Source organism: Betta splendens, chromosome 3 (genome assembly GCF_900634795.4).
Source record: "Betta splendens chromosome 3, fBetSpl5.4, whole genome shotgun sequence".
Lineage (NCBI taxonomy): Eukaryota > Metazoa > Chordata > Actinopteri > Anabantiformes > Osphronemidae > Betta > Betta splendens.
This window is the reverse complement of record NC_040883.2, coordinates 9,017,846-9,036,524: the sequence shown is the minus strand read 5'-3', so window position 1 is coordinate 9,036,524 and position 18,679 is coordinate 9,017,846. Positions and strand designations below refer to the sequence as shown.

Sequence of the window (18,679 nt, the reverse complement as noted above, 5' to 3'; positions counted from 1 at the left end):
GCCACCATTCCGACGTGAACCACCTTTGAACCCTGCAAACTAGCTCTAAGGGCTGCAGTTTGGGAGTTGTTCTGAAGCAGTTGTCTTTGTCAAACTTCAAATCATCAATCTTTACAGCTTTGAGAACCAATGGTACAATGGCCTAATCTACGATATGCCACCCACTCATAAGTGTCAATTTAGTTTTATTCACCTGGTCAGTGTATCTGTGAATAGCAACACAGTTTTCAGTGGCATGAAACTGTGACGATAGGTGAAGTGCAGTAATTTATGATCTGTAATATAAACCCATTGTATCAATATCAAATATAACAAAGAGCAATAAAAGTAAAAACTAAAAGCCTGTCTGAAAAGAAGAATGGGATCATTGGGATCAGCAACATGCAGGAACACACAGGACACAGAAAAATGTTGTAACAAATTTTAACATTTTAGACTTGTTTTCTTATAATGTGGCTCTCAACTTATCTGTGACTGCTGAACTACGTCTTAAGTAGAAGCAAATCATCCTGAATCGAAAGTGATGCACCACTCCTTTAGGTGCATCACTTTCGATCAGTGTGTGATAATAGAGTTTGTTCATGTAATGAGAGTCAATGTGGCTCCACTTACAGGTTGGCAGAGGCAACATCAAAGACAATCTTTTTTTCTCTAACTAAGCCTGACACAGCAGAAAAAGCTAAATTAGTTTAAACTAATTGAAAACCTGCTGGATTATTGTGTGTGTGTGCGTGTGTGCGTGTGTGTGTGTGTGTGTGTGTGTGTGTGTGTGTGTGTGTGTGTGTGTGTGTGTGTGTGTGTGTGCACGCAAGACATTAGGGATGGATCCATCGATAAGCCAAGCAGAGAACGAAAGATAGGTATCAATACAGTATTGATATGTGATAAAGAGAAGACAGTACATCAATTTGATATTTGTTTAGCCAATCACATTAATCCTATACCTGAGCTCTTGAAGATGAAAGCTCCCAACAAGTCCTTCAGCTCAAAACCATCGTAGATAGAACCAGTGAAAGTGCTCTAACTTTGTGCCATCATGACTGCAAGCAGGGATGAAGCTAACTATCAGGGATAGTGGAGAATTCTCTAGGGGCCTTTACAAATACTAAGTACTACGTAATGTAAAAGTAATGTTCAAATTATGGAAAACAGCTTCCGTCTCCTATCCATTGCTATTCGTAGTAAAATGTGACATCTGATGACAGCATCAGCCATCTTTCTCTAAACTGTTCCCACAATGCATTTGATGCACAGTGTGCACATGAACAGTTTTGTGATGCCAAAGATTTGCTTTGTAGGAACAGTTCATCACATATCAGTGTCATGTTAATAATATGGTGACCGAGATCTATTATGAGTGCATTTATCAAAAGATCCTAAAATGACCTGGCACCACTATCAAGCAATGTTTAAAATTTTACGTGTTCAGTGCACGTGCCTATTTTGTGGATGTATTTCAGTGACAGAGAAAAATACACTGTCCCTGTAATGTTGACAGTTGACAGTTTACTGCATGTCTACAAAGTAGCATCCAAGTAAAGTATGAAGTAAACACAACAGCAAAATCCTCATTCCCTTGATATACAGTACACCCTGGTTCTCCCTATCCCTCTATTATTGTTTGCCTTATACGGTATGACAAGTATTGAAGATATAATCCAATATATTGTCATTCATGGATCAGAGAGTAGGTCAGATGCATTTTGGAACTGTCACAATCTGAGTCACAGTGACTGCTAACCCTTCCCAGGCCACCAACCAAACATGCAGTAATATGTATAAACTATAACTATTTTGTGAACCTGCCCACTGTTGCTCCTTCTGTTTAGTTATGGCTCTACACAGCTGAAGAAGAGGAGGTCAACATGGACGTGAGGCTGACTAATAATGGAACTGTCTGTCATTTGTAAGCTGCTTGCACAGTCAACCTTTGTTTTTTTTTTTGTATTATCTTTTTACAGGAGAATGTGTGCTCCAGGATCAGTGGGGACGGGATAATCAAGTGATTAAATCTCAGACTATCAGAATAAAACTGGTGACTCCTGATATCTTGATTGAGAGGCTGAAGACAATCTCTATAATGTTGAAGCCATTACCTTGTGGTGTGTGCTTATGCATGTTCATATAATTATTACATCTGTAGTGGGAAACAAAAAAAAATTTCAAAATTTTAATTTTAAATTAGATGAAGGGTTAGGCTTGTGCCTTTTAGATGCGATGCTTAGGGTATGGATGGGGCCAAGGGGATGGGTTTTGTCCTCCAAGCGTGTGTGTGTGTGTGTGTGTGTGTGTGTGTGTGTGTGTGTGTGTGTGTGTGTGTGTGTGTGTGTGTGTGTGTGTGTGTGTGTGTGTGTGTGTGTGTGTGTGTGTGTGTGTGTGTGTGTGTGTGTGTGCAATGGAGCAGCCAAGGCAGAGCTTGGCCTGTACACTTTCCTCAGGGGAGCTAGCCTGCATCACTACTGGCATTAAGCATCACAGGATTTCCATAATGCAGGGAGGAATTCAGACCAGGTAGACCAGAGCCAATAAATCACCCTGTAAGAAGTGAGGAGATACAGGTTGAGTCAGAGACAGACAAAGGGAGGTGGTGGTGGAGGAAGGCGTAGGCGGACTGCAGAAAAGAGAGCGAGATAAACAGAAAGAGAGGAAATTGAGAGTGGGGAGGAGCGAGAGGGAGCCAGAGCGACATGGGGGTGGGGGTGAGAATAATGTGAAAGGCTACTGTGTGGCAGCCAGAAATAGCTTGCCATCAATTAAGATAAGCATAGCAAGCACTCCCTGGGACAGATGAATGCTTCTTCTGAGTCCCAGTGTATGTGAGGCATGGGAAGCTCCTGTCACACAGCCCCCTTTTACATCTCTCTCAGAAACACTGCTGCATAAATAGAGGATTAAACACATTGCTCATAGTCCCCTGCATGGCTTGCAAAATCGGAGTGTCCTTCATTTCGAAGAATCCCCGCACAGAGCCTGAAGTGCAGTATTTATCTTGTTAGGGCACAATGGAGAAAAGATAGCAGGTACCTAAAAAAGTGCTCGTTCTGCAGCCAAGGCTTCGCTGGAGTCCATGCGGGGGTCAGCAAATCCCATCATTTACTGAATGCACAGTAATCAGTAATGCATGCAACAAGCACTTATCTCACCGCTGTGGAACAAAGGACTTATTTCAGTGGAGCCCTTTTCTGCAGCCATTAGCGTTTTGAAGTCTAAGCAGTTGTACAATCATACAGAATCCTGCTGCATGTGCAATAATAGTAAAGTTCCACATCTCGTGTTAGACATTCAACAGCATGAGTAAGAAAACGCCCCCAAATGACATGTGTAACTGACAGTGACCTCTATTGGTCATAATTAGATCAAGAACTTTGACGTGAGTAAAGATGTTGTTGATTTTGCCTGAATGACTTGGATCCAGTTTCTTCACGACCGTTAGTGACTGAGTCTCGACTACGTGTCAGCGTCTGCCAGCTTTATTTTGCATAGGTTTCAGGTGGCCCAGCACGGTCAATGCTTGGCCGACCCCATCAGTGAAACAGGCCACTCTACCACTCTGAATTACTCTTCAGAGAGAAGGGCCCCGAGCGAGATTTACAGGATTCCTTGATTAGAATTATCAAGTGTTAGTGAGGAAATAGTAAGCAAACTCTACCCATCTGTGCTCCTAAACCTCTTAAATTATATGTTCCTTGGATTTCACACGTGTTTTAAAGTTGCTACACTCACACACTCATCTTCTACAGTCATCACAGTGCAGTTTGGTGCTGGTGCCCATCCTAGTTGTCAGTGGCGAGAGGTGGGGTACAGGTGGCCAGCTATCACAGAGATAGATACTGTACAGAGACATATACAGTAGAGTCAACAACCAGTTCATTCATCTATGAATCTATGTGTTAATCTTTATTTTATTTGTCTGTAATAGGAATAAAACTCATTTTTACTTTTCAGTGTTGGGCCCATACTTTAATTGATTCTACAGGTTTTTCAAAATTATTGTAAAATAATGACGTCCTCCAAAAGCTATATAAAGTATATGTAAAAGGTACTCCTTTGTTGTTGTTGTTGTTTTTTTTTTAAATAATATCACTTTTACTTGAGTTCAGTTTCTTTACAAAAACATTATTTTTTACAGCTGTAGTACATGAGGGGGCCTGCGAGCAGGCAACGCGCTCTGTGCTATGCTGCTAATGCAACACATCTATCAGTTGCTTCCCCACTGAAAGCTCAGAGATCGAGTTTTGTCCACAAATCCTACTGAGCCACCAAAGTATCACAACATAGAAGGTGGTGCAGCGCAGGCGGTGTTACAAGGCTGACGGTATGAATGTCTGTTACAATCTGAGATGTCAGCAAACAGTGTGAGCTCCATGTACTGGAGGAGGATCTGAGGCGTGGAATAACACACTGTCCCATTACCACATGTAAGCCAATAGCACTGTGCTATGCTAATGCTGGCTTGTAGTGCTTTCATTACAGGACAGATTTTATCACAACTCAATATCAGTGCTTGTTTCTTTGCCGAGTTGTTGAAGGGCGTTGGTGCTGGGATGGTTAGTGATGGATTTGGTGGGTCAAACAGTGAAAAATGTCACCTGTGTTTGTGACTCTGATTATGTAAATTGTAGCAGGTTGGACCAGAACCTGGCTTCTAAAATGTCAAGAAATAACCTTCATCCAGAACGACATAATAATTACAGTACATTTACTGTATTATATTATTGTTTTGAATCTAAAAGCAGCTTCATTCAATACAGACATACTGTAGAGCACAAATTTAAAGTTTGCACTTTCAGACCAGTATCCCCAAAACATTCCAATTCCCCTAAAAATGCTATCATACAGTAGTGCTTATAGCACAATATGTTCCATTTGACCCACCAAATCCATCACTAACCATGCCAGCATCAACGCCCTTCAACAACTCGGCAAAGAAACAAGCACTGATATTGAGTTGTGATAAAATCTGTCCTGTAATAAAAGCACCACAAGCCAGCATTAGCATAGCAATGGTACAGTATGTAAACCTTGCTTTCTGGCAAACTGTATTTTTTAGATTCTGGAATACCTGTAGCTGAGCAAGTCAATCTCTTTAGCTTCTAAATGAGAATGGACTCACTGGAAGCTGGAAAAGGTTAGGGACCACCCTGGAACACATCCTCTACACAATGTCCTGATGGACCAGAGAAGTGGCTGCAGTGGACAGCTCACCTCACACACTGAATACTAGAGATATTGTATCCACACTGCCATGAAGTCTTTTCGTTCACATGGAACATAAACATTTGCATAAATATTGAAGAAAATTGTGTTTTTCTCTGACTTAGACTGAAAGTAAATTTCCTATGTATTTGTCACCAATTAATAGCTATCCAGCCACACCCCTTATTTCTGACCACTCCCACTTCCGGTTTCCTTTTTGTAATCAGTTTTAACCATGAAATACAGCTCTTATATTGCTTGTTCTTGCTGTTAGATGTTAGATGGAAGAAGATGTTTTGCTGTGGTGACCCCTAATGGGAACATCTGAAAGATGAAGAAGACATTGTTTGTTCTTATGATGCCTTTCGGCAAGTTGCCGTTTGCATTTTTGTACATCTTTTTACTGTTTTTATAGTAGAACTGTCAGGCAATCAAAAGACAATTAATTATATGAATATTTGTCTATATTTATTTCTTATTAAAAATTCATTAAATTCAAAGTAACAAACAGTTTGAAACATGAATCAAATGGTGCATATTTCAAATATTTTACAGTTTAAGGTCTGTTACTAGAATAATAGTTTTCACACAAGAATGAGAATCAGAAATATGAACTGATGTGGTTAAACACCAGGCAACAGTTATAACTAAAGAGGGATTTTTGCTTTTTGAAGTGACTGTCCCTGTTTTCTCTTAGTCATGGCAGCTTAGCTTATTTTATTAAGCATTTTTGTAGCATTCCTTCAAACAGATTTAGCATTTGTAGAAAAGGTTTAGCAGCACTAAATTACTCTCATTTTCATTTACTACAGTTCATGCATCCAGTTTTTCAGGTGTGTGGTGGAGGAGTCAGCCATTCCTGCAGCTTTGTGTGGGGGTGTGATCGTGTTTAATTCAGCCAAAATCCCGTGAAGCCCTGAGCAAGAAGGAAGGAATGAATCAGAAACAAAACATTTTCTAACATCACTTTTCTTCCACCTTCACTATTGTCTGTCCCTCTACAAGTGTGTTACTGGCAGTGATATAAATCATCAGACTAAGCTTCCAATACTTGCATCTCTCTAGATACTACTGTTCAGACGCTGAGATGTGGGGCAAGCAGTAAAATAATTGTACAAGTTAAACAGCATGTGTGTTTAGTACAGCAAAAGAGTTCTAAAATGAAGCCAGGTTGTTTGTAAACATTAACTAATGTCAATAACACCGTCATGAAATGCAGTTAATATGCATTGTTGCAAGAAAAAAGCATCTACACAGTGTTTAGAGGTTAGAGGTGTGTGTGTGTGTGTGTGTTTGTGGGGGGGGGGGCACATTTTCTGTGCATAATGTACCTTTTGAAAAAATACTTAAAAAATCAACCCAGCTTTCTCATACGCAGTCTGAACTCAACATATATAATTACTAGTAGTGGTAGTACAGCGAATGTACCATTATCACAAGTGGCAGTCAGAGCTGTGTAGTCTGTCTCTTTTATGTATGACTAGACATGGAAGCTCATGACAGAGTAATTATTCTTAGTTCCAGGGATGAAACATTTACCTTTTAATTATCTGCTTCAGCCCAGTCACTTGAATCTCCGCCTCCTCTCACACTACAGTACATCTGTCACTAGTGTTACATTACTATTGACAGGAGAGGAGCACTTCTAACCTGCTGTACATGTAACTGTAATCAGTACCCAAAGGGTTTACTGTATGTTGCATACTGTACAGTACTGTACAGTGTAGCTGTTTCTGAGTTTCCGTGTGCATATATTTGAGCTGCGCTTTATAGGAAATCTACTATTATGAATTACCTTAATAGATTTTGTGAACTGTTTTTATTTGCACAGGATTTTTAAAATAGTACCCATGTACTTTTTTCTCGAGACCAAATTCATATGCGCTCATATGAAAGTCATACAGCAATGTCTGACATCATATACTGTAGTCTTCTGGATGTGCCAAAAGGAAAGGAATGAATCTAAAAAATTGAGCATTTTACATATTTAAGCATGAGCTACAAATTCTCTTCAAGGCTGATTTATGCTCCAAGAAACCTTTCTCAGACCTTCAAAAAGTTTAGCGTCCTTTGAGATGTGAGAGCTGCTTTGGTCCTGACAGACAGCAGGAACAGAGGAAACAAAAGCAGCACCGCAACACTAGAATATCATCGTCACTTACATCTGTATAAATTTCTACAATGAACTCAGACATGATGTTGAGTGCAACAAACATGGGCTGTATTATATTTGTATGCTGGTAGCACATGCTTTTGCTGGAAGCCGCCTCCCCGCTGCCTCTGTGCGTCTCTCAGTGCCTCTGTAGGAGCATAGCTCAAAGAAAGCAGCATGTGTCCACGTCAGTGAGCGTGTTGTTTTGATGGAGTAAGCAGCTGTAGTTATACTTTTGTTGAATTAAATGATTAATGGTGTGAACTGGCCCGTGGTGAACTGGGCTGGATGTCTGGACAGGCGTTATTGGCTCCAGGACCATTAAGGCCAAGTGAAGTGCAGAGGGTTTTTTCATGTGGATTTCCGTTGCAGACACCAATTGGGTTTAACAACATGACTGTGTGCCTCAGATTACATGTTGGTCCTTCCTTTCCTGCCAACACAGGGCTGATTCCTCATTGATTCCAATAGACCTCTGATGGTGAGCTGTGGTTTCTAGCACCAAGATGTTGGAAACAGATGCCTCTAGTCTCATACTGTAAGTAATCCAGATTGCCAAGCACATCCCACAGAAGTCAACACCCCCACACATTTGCTTCTGTGATCCTTAAACCATTCCTGTACCATTATTGCTTGTTGGCTGGCAGTCATAATTTCTTTATGAATGATGCCACAACCTTCAAGGAATTCTGTTTTTATGAAAGTACATGATCTGCAACTACAAACGGACATTCCAGTACTGTATCTATTAGAGTATTAGAGCAATCTTGGCATCTGCTTGTTTGAAGTACACATTTGCAGTTTTCACCCTCCCTGCAGACCTGCTGCTACACACCATTTAAAGGATCATTTTCACACACAACAAGCAATAACCAGGCTGAACGTACAGTAGCAGGCTTCAGTTCATCATTGTGCTATTTTTTTTTTTGTATGAATCAATCTCTTTTAAAAATTGAAGCCTTTTTGAACAAAATTATGATGAGCTACATATGTTGGATTGATTGCTGTGTCTTGTACTCCATGTGATACATATGTTTATAAAAGTAAGAATATAAGTACACAGATTATGTAATTTTGCAAAGTGTAAGTCAAACTAATTATAATGATTGTTCTGGCAGCAACTTCAAACAACTGTCAAGTTGCCAAAATTGCACAACTGAATTTCAAATGGAAAAAGCCCAAAACTACTGTCTCTTCCAAAAACAGGACAGAACAGAAATACCTTCAGAGTACGGCTAAATAATGTCTGTTATGGTAATGAACATGTCGAAAGCTTCCAGCATCCTGCTAGAAAATTCGCCTCAACCGGTGTGAGACAGTTGTCCATTAAAATTGACTCCAGCTTAGTGTTTGCTCGCATTGTACAGAAACAGATAAATAGCAGCCTGACCCACAAAGAGGTGGCTCCTCTTTTCTTTGATATTAAGGTGATACTGTATGTCACAATGGGCCTGACCAAGAGAGGCAACGGAAAACAGGAAGAAAATAGAAATAAAAGCAGAAATAACAAGTTATCTGCACATTGCTCAGTCACCCAGCGCCTGCCATTCGCTCACATGCCACTTCCAAACTTACTTAATGCAAAGTCATGTAATGCAAAGAACAAATATCAGATTTGTGACTGAGTCTGCAGCCGATTTGCACTTTGCATTTCTTACTGTCATTTACATCGCTCAACGAGGTCACAACACGTGATCAACACGAGCCGTAGACACTGTGATGGTGAACTGTGGTATCTAAAACTCAGTACAAAGTTACCTCTGAACGTGAGTTGGAAAGAAAGACATCAAATCGCCATAAATATGCAGATTAAATGCTTTATTAAACCTATTTATGATCATTCATCCACACAAGGATAGTTAGAGACAGCCAGAGGCTCTGAGTGTACACACAGAAAGGATGAGAATGTCAATGAGTTGACGTGAGACAAATGGAGAGTGAAGGTCAGCGGCTGCTACAATGGAAATAAGTGGAAGGAGCAGATGTGCTGTGTTCACTGTGAGGTGGAGCTGTGCTGTTATTTGTGTTCTGAGCAGTTTCCTATCACAATAGGTGTTAAATGAGATTATTGCTGTTGTCTACGTACTGAATAACAACTGTGTCAGTGTTGTGGTTCGAATTCACTGCAGGAGCGGCATCGCTGACAATGACCACAGCAAGTGGAGCAGTATCATGTAGCACCATGTTACTACACCACTGCTGTAGCCTTTGAGTTTGATAGGAGCTCTAAAAATTCAAATATGCATCACTGCAATTTTAAATACACCACTTTATTTTGAATTGCATAATCCATATCTTAGTTTCGAAGAAAAACTCTTCCTCGAGTGGATCTGGAATGACTTAGCTCAGCATGACCTTTGCTCCTCTCACACTCTCTTGCACTGTCACACTAGAGGACATGTTCATAGACATTAATCCCAGTTAGACTAGACATCTCTCTGTCAGAGTCGCAAATCCCCCAACTGCTATTTGCTCGCTGCATATTTGATGCCTGGTGCATTCACTTTGCAGATGGCGCCAGCGTTCTGAGACAGTTTCACCTCCTTTGCAAAGAATTAGCTTCACATAGACATGCCTGTTTCTGAGTGTTACCATCATGGATAAAAAACAATTGCTACCCACCCGCCAGGAGGTTTATTCATCCATCTTGTTCTATGATATACCCGGCGTAGCCCTCATCCGCCCCTCAGTCACGTCTTAGAGTTTGAAACATATAACTGTGCTGTTGTGTCAGCCATCTGGGTCCTAGTATTTCTTTTTTCCCAAAGTGTGCTACATACAATTAAAACATGATCCTGAAATAAACCACAGTATATGGATTACATGTATATTGAACTTGGAGCTAAAATATGTTAAACAATTAATTTTATTAGAATTACTGTAAAGCAAAAATTATAGATGACTGTGGACATACAGTGACCAGCGATATGACCACAAAAATGTTCATTAACCACAGTATAATAACACAGCTTTACAAGATAATTAACCAGAATACACAGCCCAGTTTATATATTTGTATTAAAATTGTACATGCACAGTAATTATAGATAGTTGTAGATGTAGCTCAACAACGTGCAAAGGTTATAATAAAATTGAATAATAAAATTGCAAATACATTTCTGATTGCTACGTATACTAAGCAGAATGATAACATGTAATTGGTTTGTCTGTGCAATTATTTATCACTAGTTGAGCATGAAAATAAATATGCGAGCGATAGTAAAGCCTGTTACTTTAAAATGGTGAAAACTTTTCTTTCAAGTACTCTCCAAACTCCAGTCGCAGAAACAAAGTCAAATGAGTCTGCTGTTCTGACTTATCATGTCTGTGCACAGGAGCGATGCCTGAAAAACTAAATAATGAGGAGGGAACACCTTCATGTATTCAACCTGATCAGTGTGCTGCTTGTGTAAGTGAATTAACAGAACCTTAAGTTAGTCTCCAGATACAACAATTGAGCGATGAATCTTTTTTCCGCATTTCAACATTTACTGATGGCTTCATTTACCTCTTAAAGCTTCCTGCTATCAGACCTTGAAGGTGAATGCGCTCCATATGCCAAAAAGTTTGGTTATGTAGAAAGTACACGTTCTTCATTATCGCAGAATGATGAAAACACACTGTGAGCACTGACAAAGAGGGATTAACACAGACCTACAGGGGTGTATTTCATATTGCTGTGTGCATGGTTGCTACTGATAGCTCTGTCAAATGTGTGTATTTTCACCACATTTGATTTAAAACCGTTAAACTAAGAATTCTCAGCTAAAACAGGAACAGGATATAAATGAATCCAAGCAAAGGTTATTGTTTTCCTCATCCAACCAGCGAAGGTGTGCTGTACAGTACATACATGTCCCTCTATTGTTCACCTACTCTATGAGTTCACTTTGACATTTCTCCCAAACAAAAAAACTCCCTCAAGGCTTTCTGGAGATATTGCACTCACAATGGCCTGCTTTTACCTTGCATCACCAAAAGCGAATCAGTGTGCGCCTATGGGCATGTGGGACACATACAATTCAAAATATCCTCTCAAGATAGATTTAAATGATCCAGTATTAGTAGATATGAATGTTTTTATTTTGTTTAGGACTTTTAGTATTTTCAGCTACGTCTAACCCTGGTTGTTTGTAGCAGGGGGTTTAGGTCAGTGTATTCGTTCACATGGGGAACGTTTTTCTATTCTATGCCTTCCACATACCTGGAGGGAATTCCGCTTGTTGTTCAGGTTTATCCTCATTAAACCAAAGCTTCTGTGTGATTTGCTAATTTCACTCTCCACCATTTCATCGGTCTTGTTGGTTTGCTCCAAATCGGGGCAGGCAGCCGTGCCAACCGTTACCAATCAAACCTTCCATTTTAATTCTGTTCTAGAATTTCATTCTAATTAAGAAAGTTTGGGCAACTGGTGCATAAGGAACACGTCACGAGGTCACAAACAAAACCACTGACTCTGGCTCCCTCATTATTTATTTCTTTGGTGTTTTTAAAGTGTTTAATTTAATTCATGGTGTAGGAAGAATACATCTAACACCTTAACTAAACTTACTGTGATAAATGTAACAGTGGCAGGGACATAATACTGAACTGTATGATCCTGTTCACTGCTCATAATAAAAATATATAAACAGTGCATATATATATATATATATATATATATACAGTATATATATACAGTATATATATATAAAATCTGACAGTACTGTAGCTCCAACTGCCAGCTGTACTGTATTTGTTGTTGTTGTCTTCTGTCTTTATCTCAGTTGATCTGCAGACATTTCTTTATTGTCATATTCCTCTTTACATATTTCACCAGCTCATAGAGCTAAGACACAGTTTCTAGATGAAGAGTGCCATCAGCAGACAACATTTCTAGAATGTCCTTTGTGAAAAGCTTTTTAACATCAATAAAAGTATTTTTTCTTTAAGACTGGGCAGGTTGTTAAATGCTTTAAAACAAATAAGACGAAGGACAAACACTGCATCTTTAGTGGTTCCTTCCTTTTGTCCGTCCATCCATTTATTCATTATTCCAACCATGTTTCCTTTTAAAGGTTGCAGGGGTGCTGGCGCCAATAACACGGAGCAAGATGCGAGGAACCTGCACAGGTCAGCGGTTTATCACGGGGTAAACACATAAAAACAGACATTAATTCACCTCCACATTCAGACCGGTGGTCATTTTAGAGTCAAGGATGCACAGTATAATTCACCGGCCTGCTGAATGTGATAATATCTGATGCCACGATATATTTGTCTTTATCAGATGATGACGCAGTAAATGTTTGCTGTACCACAGTCATTCAGCTTTTAACATAGCCATTCCAACAGGACAGCTTTGCTATGTTACTAGGGACTTGAACATACGACATATGTTCTATCTCACTTTGTGTGTCTGTCTAATTTTTTCAGGAACAAGAAATTCTGTTATTGCTTTTGAGCAGAATCTTTGTGGCAAAAGTGCTTATTTTTAAAAATTGTGTTCATGTAACAACATATCGTATTGTGTATGTGTTTGTTCTTTAACATTTTTGGTAGCTTTCTAAAACATGCTGTAAAAACCCCACTGTACTGTCAGATGCTAGTGACCACAGCAAATAGCAGGCTCATAATCCCAGCTGTAGCATGCTGATGCTTGGCAGCCACTTTGTTACATTTTCAGGCATTGGGTGTTTTGCTACATCATTATCCAAACGTCCCTTTGAATAAACCTTGCTTGCGTGAAATGATCATCAGCCCTCACACTGTGAATGCCTTTGCAGTGTTTTGTTGACGTCGGCGTCGTTTCTGTCTTCATCCCATTCAAACCCTGAGCGATCAAACACTGTGACACTCTCTATCTTTCACTCCATATTTGTTTGCCAGTGTTTACATGAGTGCCTGTTGTGCTGATCTCCCGTGATGTTCATTCTAAGGCAGTGCCAGGACAGATGATCTCAGGGTTGCCAAAAACACACACAAGCACGCACACACACACCTACACACACATCCACACACAAATCACCCGAGGGTAAGTTACACTGAGCCTATCTAATGGAAACCGTATTACTGTGGTTCAAACGCTGTCATGTACCTGCCAAATAACAATCTGATACATGGTGACATGGGTCTCATGTGGTGGGTTGCTAGAAATAAATAGCCACTGAGGACAGAGAAACAACATCAGACCTGGGAGTGGGGGGTGGGGTCCAATCCACCCGAACCTCCACCTAAACTGTAGAGTTTTATGACATGGTCATCCACAACCTAGAGACTGGATCACACGTGACACGAGATGAATGAAATACAATCTTGATTCCAATTTGTGTCACTGTAAAATATTAATAAATGTGTCAGGTGTTACGATTAAACTTCATGACCACCTATAGGGCTATAAAGAAACTCAGACTGATCAGAAGGCGGCATCAGGTCAAACAGTCAGTTCACTCTTGTTTCAAAGCTTCTACTTCTCTTCAGCGCTTCACATTCTGTGTAGGGCAGGATGGTTAATGTGGGCTGCACCAGGGATGAAACAGTATAAGTTATGCTCTTTTAAGTTCATGTTGTTCTTTAAGAGGTCTGGTAGAAGCGGCACCAAAGACAGTATTTTTCTTGCGCTGTCCGTTTTTGCAGCCTCTGCTCCTCCTTTTGAAGAAGTCTGAGCGGTGAATTACTGCAGCGCAGCCGTCAACGTGAAACAGTTAACACCTCCAAGCTATTTCTGGGTTTTTCTTCATCTTCTCCAGAGCAGCTGCAGATTATTGCACAGCCTATAGGGACTCCATGTTTACAGGGGCCACGGATACTTCTAATTGTTTAAATTTAATCCCGAGTAAATAGCCACCTTCCATCCCAGCACCCTCAGGATGGTCTGTGCTGCTGTGGGAAAAGCTACAGTAAATGGCTTCCTCTGCAGTGCTGCTGCCCACTATGTGTCTGGAGGGGTGTGAGGGCAACCTTCCACTGTTCTGAGGTAATTAAATTAAACTGACAACTTAAAGACATAATATTTGTTCATTTCTGTAATTTCTACTACATGGTCTAAATGATAAGTGCTTAAAGGCTAAAGATTTAGTTATTATAGAATTAGTTTTTAGGCATTTTCAATCAAGAAGTGTGGCAGAGTAGAGACCGGTAAGACTGGCTGTAGCAAAGACTTTCAGTAGCACTACTTGAAGTTAAGCATTTCTAAATTGTATTTCTACTGTAAATATCCAAACAAAAATGAAGAACAACCGCTAATCTGAAATTGATCAGTTTATCAGTTCGACATGACCTGCAGAACCAGGTAAAGCGTTTGATAAGATGGTGTGTTGAGCAGTATTATCATTTTAAAACCATGCCATGCAAATACACTGGAATATGATCAAAATGTGTGAGTGTTATAACATGTAAAAGACTCAAAAAAACAAATAGAAAATAACAGATCAAAAAGAAGTAAATGGTCTAAATCAAAAACAGTTTTCATTTTTTGCATCTCTTCCAGTCATGATTGTCAGAAATGTATTAGGAAGTAATTCCACTGGATAACAAGCATGCAACAGCTTTTATTTTTGTCTTTAGTGTTTGATGTCTCACACTCAAATAGCTTTGACTTGATAAGAACCCGGGCCTTAGCCAATTGTGATTACGTCTGGCCTGTGGGATGTTGTCTCTGCTGGTAATCGCACGAAAGCAAGAAACGAATGGGAGCTGCGAGAGGAATCGTCCCCGTGGCACCATTAAACAGGAAACATTCAAATCCATCTGACATGCCCTGTGTGTGCTTGAGTTGAAATAAGGAAATAGAAATGCCATCATGGAATGAAAAGCAGACCTGCACACGTTTATCATCCCACTCACACACAGTAACTTTATCAAATGCATCCCAGAGATGCCTTCTTTCACACCTTCATCATTTTGGTCCCAACGTGGCACATTGTTTGTTCACATCTCAGACCTTTACTCTGCAAATCCATTAAATAATGACTCAAGTGATTAGTTTCAGGATATTTATGAGACAGGAAGCCAAATATGTAGAAATTGTATATACAAGCATCAAAACAATTTTGGATTTTAAAAATTTCATAAAGGGTTCACAAACATCCCAATGCATTTTTTCTTCAGCTTCACATCTCTAGGAGGCGGCAGGGTACTGTAGCATGTGTTATCAAAGGACTCTATGGACACAGGCTTTATATTTCAGTGCAAGATCTTTTTCAATAAAAATGCCAGTAGCCTCTTTAAAATATTTCTGCTACATTTCAACTGCAATAAAAAACCTCTATTAGCCTGTCCTTTCTGAAAAAAGAGATCTAATTAACAGTACCTTTAAAACTTTCAAATTATAATTCAGATTAATAGATTCTTCATTTTAAGCTTGGCTGCCCCGGCAGCTCTGCCATTATCATCAATTAGAGGTTTCACTCAATAACACAAATACAGCCTGTTCTCTTCGGGTGACCTCAGTGTGCAGTGGCCAAATGCAAGACCCACACTGTAAAAATGTCTATAATATTCACAGTACGTTACTGTAAAATGGTAATAGCTTGAGACTGTAAAAGGAAAAATTATGAAGAGCTGTTTCATTTACAGTGATGTAAACGTGATGGTTTTCAGTTTATTGAAGAAGCAGATGAAGTGTCAGCAGAAGAGCTCATTACTGTGTTGCAACTGAAGGGCAAGTCAAGAAAAGCAGTGTCACTTGCAATTGTTGCCAAATGAAACCTTGGGAAAATGTTTTGTAAGTTTAGCAATGTAGTTTGGTTCTTTTAATGATGAGTGTGTCTGTGTTTTTGCAGGTCAGATACATGAACATAGTCACATTTTATCTATTGACACCTCACCAGGACCTCCTGCATTTTTGCAGACTCTTAACCAGAGGTTCATCTTCAAACTCTTCCATCAGCAGCAGCAGTAGTAAACTGTGGCAAAACGCTGCCATACAGTACTAAGACCGAGACCAAAGAACTGATGCAGTCGCTGGAAAGAGGAAAACTGCAGAGTCAAAGCGTGTTTGTGAGATGATGCAAAGAAGTCCTTGCAAATGGAGAAATAAAGAAATTAGCAACATTTTGTCTGCAATTCTCCTTTTATGTTCACAAATGGACAAATATGTACAATATAGGATCAATTTACAAGAAAAATGTCAAAGAGTGAAATATATATTTAGCTTAATGCTTGTTATACATATAAGAAGAAAAATACTGTAATTAAATGTATTAGTTAAAAACTACAGTAATACATTTTTTTTTTACAATTTTTTCCTCAATTAACAACAGTTTGAAAATGTACAATTTACTTTTTTTAAGTTCCTCACTATTCTTTTCAGCCCTTCTTATTTGCTTAAATTATATATCAAATGATGATTTTAAATCCTTTTGAGATCTGTCTGTTCAGCAATTCAATTTAAGCCAGCTGGATCCTCTTTTTAAAAAACACTGTGTACAGGACAGAACAGAACCATGGAGGTTTTATAAGTTTGTCTGCAAAATATCCAGTGTTTTAAGCTAAGTATTAGACTGAGCTCAGCCATAGGCACAACATTTATAATCAAGCATAGATCCTATCAAATTAATTAAAGACAGCGCTCCCTCAGTCACATCCAGTCGTCTTATGACATTTCACTCCCTCTCACAACTTTCTAGCTAATTTTGCTAAACAAACTGCTGAAGTTAGTCAATTATAAAACCAAACACAGAAAACTATTATTTCTGTGAGAGTGGAAAACTTTCCTGTGTTCAAACAAGTTGAAATGTCAGGCAGACCTGCCGACAGTCAAGCTCAAGACTGTTGATCAGAATCTACACTATACAGTATGGTGTTAATTTATTTATTTATTTACTTACTTACTTACCTACTTACTTATTTATTGGCTTATGCGTCACCGCTGACTTTTCTTTGAACTAAAAGATTTGAACTGCAATTGTAATATACCGTTGTGAAACCTTTTGCTAGAAAACAACATTTTAATGAAACAAGTTGCTGATGAAAATATCTAAAACCTTTTTGCATACTTCTAATTTTCACTAATCTAATTAATTATGGATATTAAAGCAATTAATCTGTAAAATATTTGTCTTATTTTTATTTAAGAAATGCTCTGCAATTCCATTGACAATTATAAAATACTGTATAATATTACCTGTGTCAACTCTGTTATTCACATGTTTTTTCTGTAGAAAGATCTATGCTATAGAATCAATTTTTCTGTCGTTTGAATTTGATCACCGTTACCATTCCGCCTGACAAATAAAGTCTTCTACTCGACGCCCAAGCTTCTGGTCTCCTCCTGCGCCAAGAATTATCCATCGTCAGTGATCCCATCACTCAAAGGCACAGTGATCGAAACCCCCTGGAACATCCCGCAGGTTGTTCTGTGTACGGAAAACAAACAGTAGATGTGTGCACACCACATCGCCTGCGATCTCACTAATAATGAATGCATGTCTGGCAAACAATCAAGTGTTGCAATTATCCCACTGTAAGATAGCAATTATTATTCCTGCAGGCACGGTCCCAGCTGAAGGAACTTGTTTAACGCTGCAGTGGAGTATGGTTGAGTTCAATTCAATTCAGTTTACTTATTGTCTCTGCTTGAGACTTGTTTTTTTCTACAAGTCTTCAAGCAATGTGTTGCCCATGTTTAGCATTTTTTTGCCGTAGCTATGGAAACCCCAAAAACAAATCAGGGATTTGCTACAGTTACCTACTGTACGTAACGAGGACGCAGGCCTCCTAACCTGGTGAGGCTCCTGGTCCATCGCATCTGGGCACAGACCAGTTTATCCTGGAAATTTGTGAATAGTTGTTTTTCAGTGACAGAGGATTGAAGATTTTCCACCTGCTGCTTTTTTAATATTTCCACCAATGGATTCATCCTCGCGTTCTTTTTGCACCATGCTTTGCATAAATGCCTGCGGACACCAGTGTGTTTTATGTCCGTGCCTGCAGATTTCACTTGTGTTTGTGCTTTGCTTCATGAAAACAAAAGCCTTCTTCTGTTTTTTGTTTTTTTTTGTTTACTTTTGCGTTTAGCCTTTTTGTTTAGTTTAGTTTAGTTTGCTGTTTTACTCATAAATGAATAGGTGTAACTAGAACAGTCCCTTAAAATGACTTGAGGGAAAGCGTTGCTTCTGTCAGTGCTCCTCTGAAATAAATGTTGGAGGTAGAGCTAAAACAGGATAGAGCAAATAATCAGTGATGTGATCATTCAGATCAGATGTTGGCAGCGTTTATCAGCTTTAACAATTCAGTGTGGGTGGTCAGCGAAACTCAAAGCTTAAGTTCCATTGGACTTTTGCGTACACACACACACACACACACACTGAAATGAAGGAACTCAGCCAGTCCCTGGGGGAATATCCTGAT

General features: G+C 39.3%; 1 long non-coding RNA gene across 2 annotated transcripts in view; it reads left to right on the top strand.

The window, feature by feature from the left end:
- LOC114852715 (uncharacterized) overlaps positions 1 to 17,550 on the top strand; it is a 35,859-nt gene extending 18,309 nt beyond the window's left edge. For both annotated transcript variants that reach the window (XR_003785433.3, XR_003785434.3), the window contains exon 3: positions 12,406 to 17,550. This is a non-coding gene — a long non-coding RNA (uncharacterized LOC114852715). The remainder of the gene's footprint in view (positions 1 to 12,405) is intronic.
- Positions 17,551 to 18,679: the final 1,129 nt, after the last annotated feature.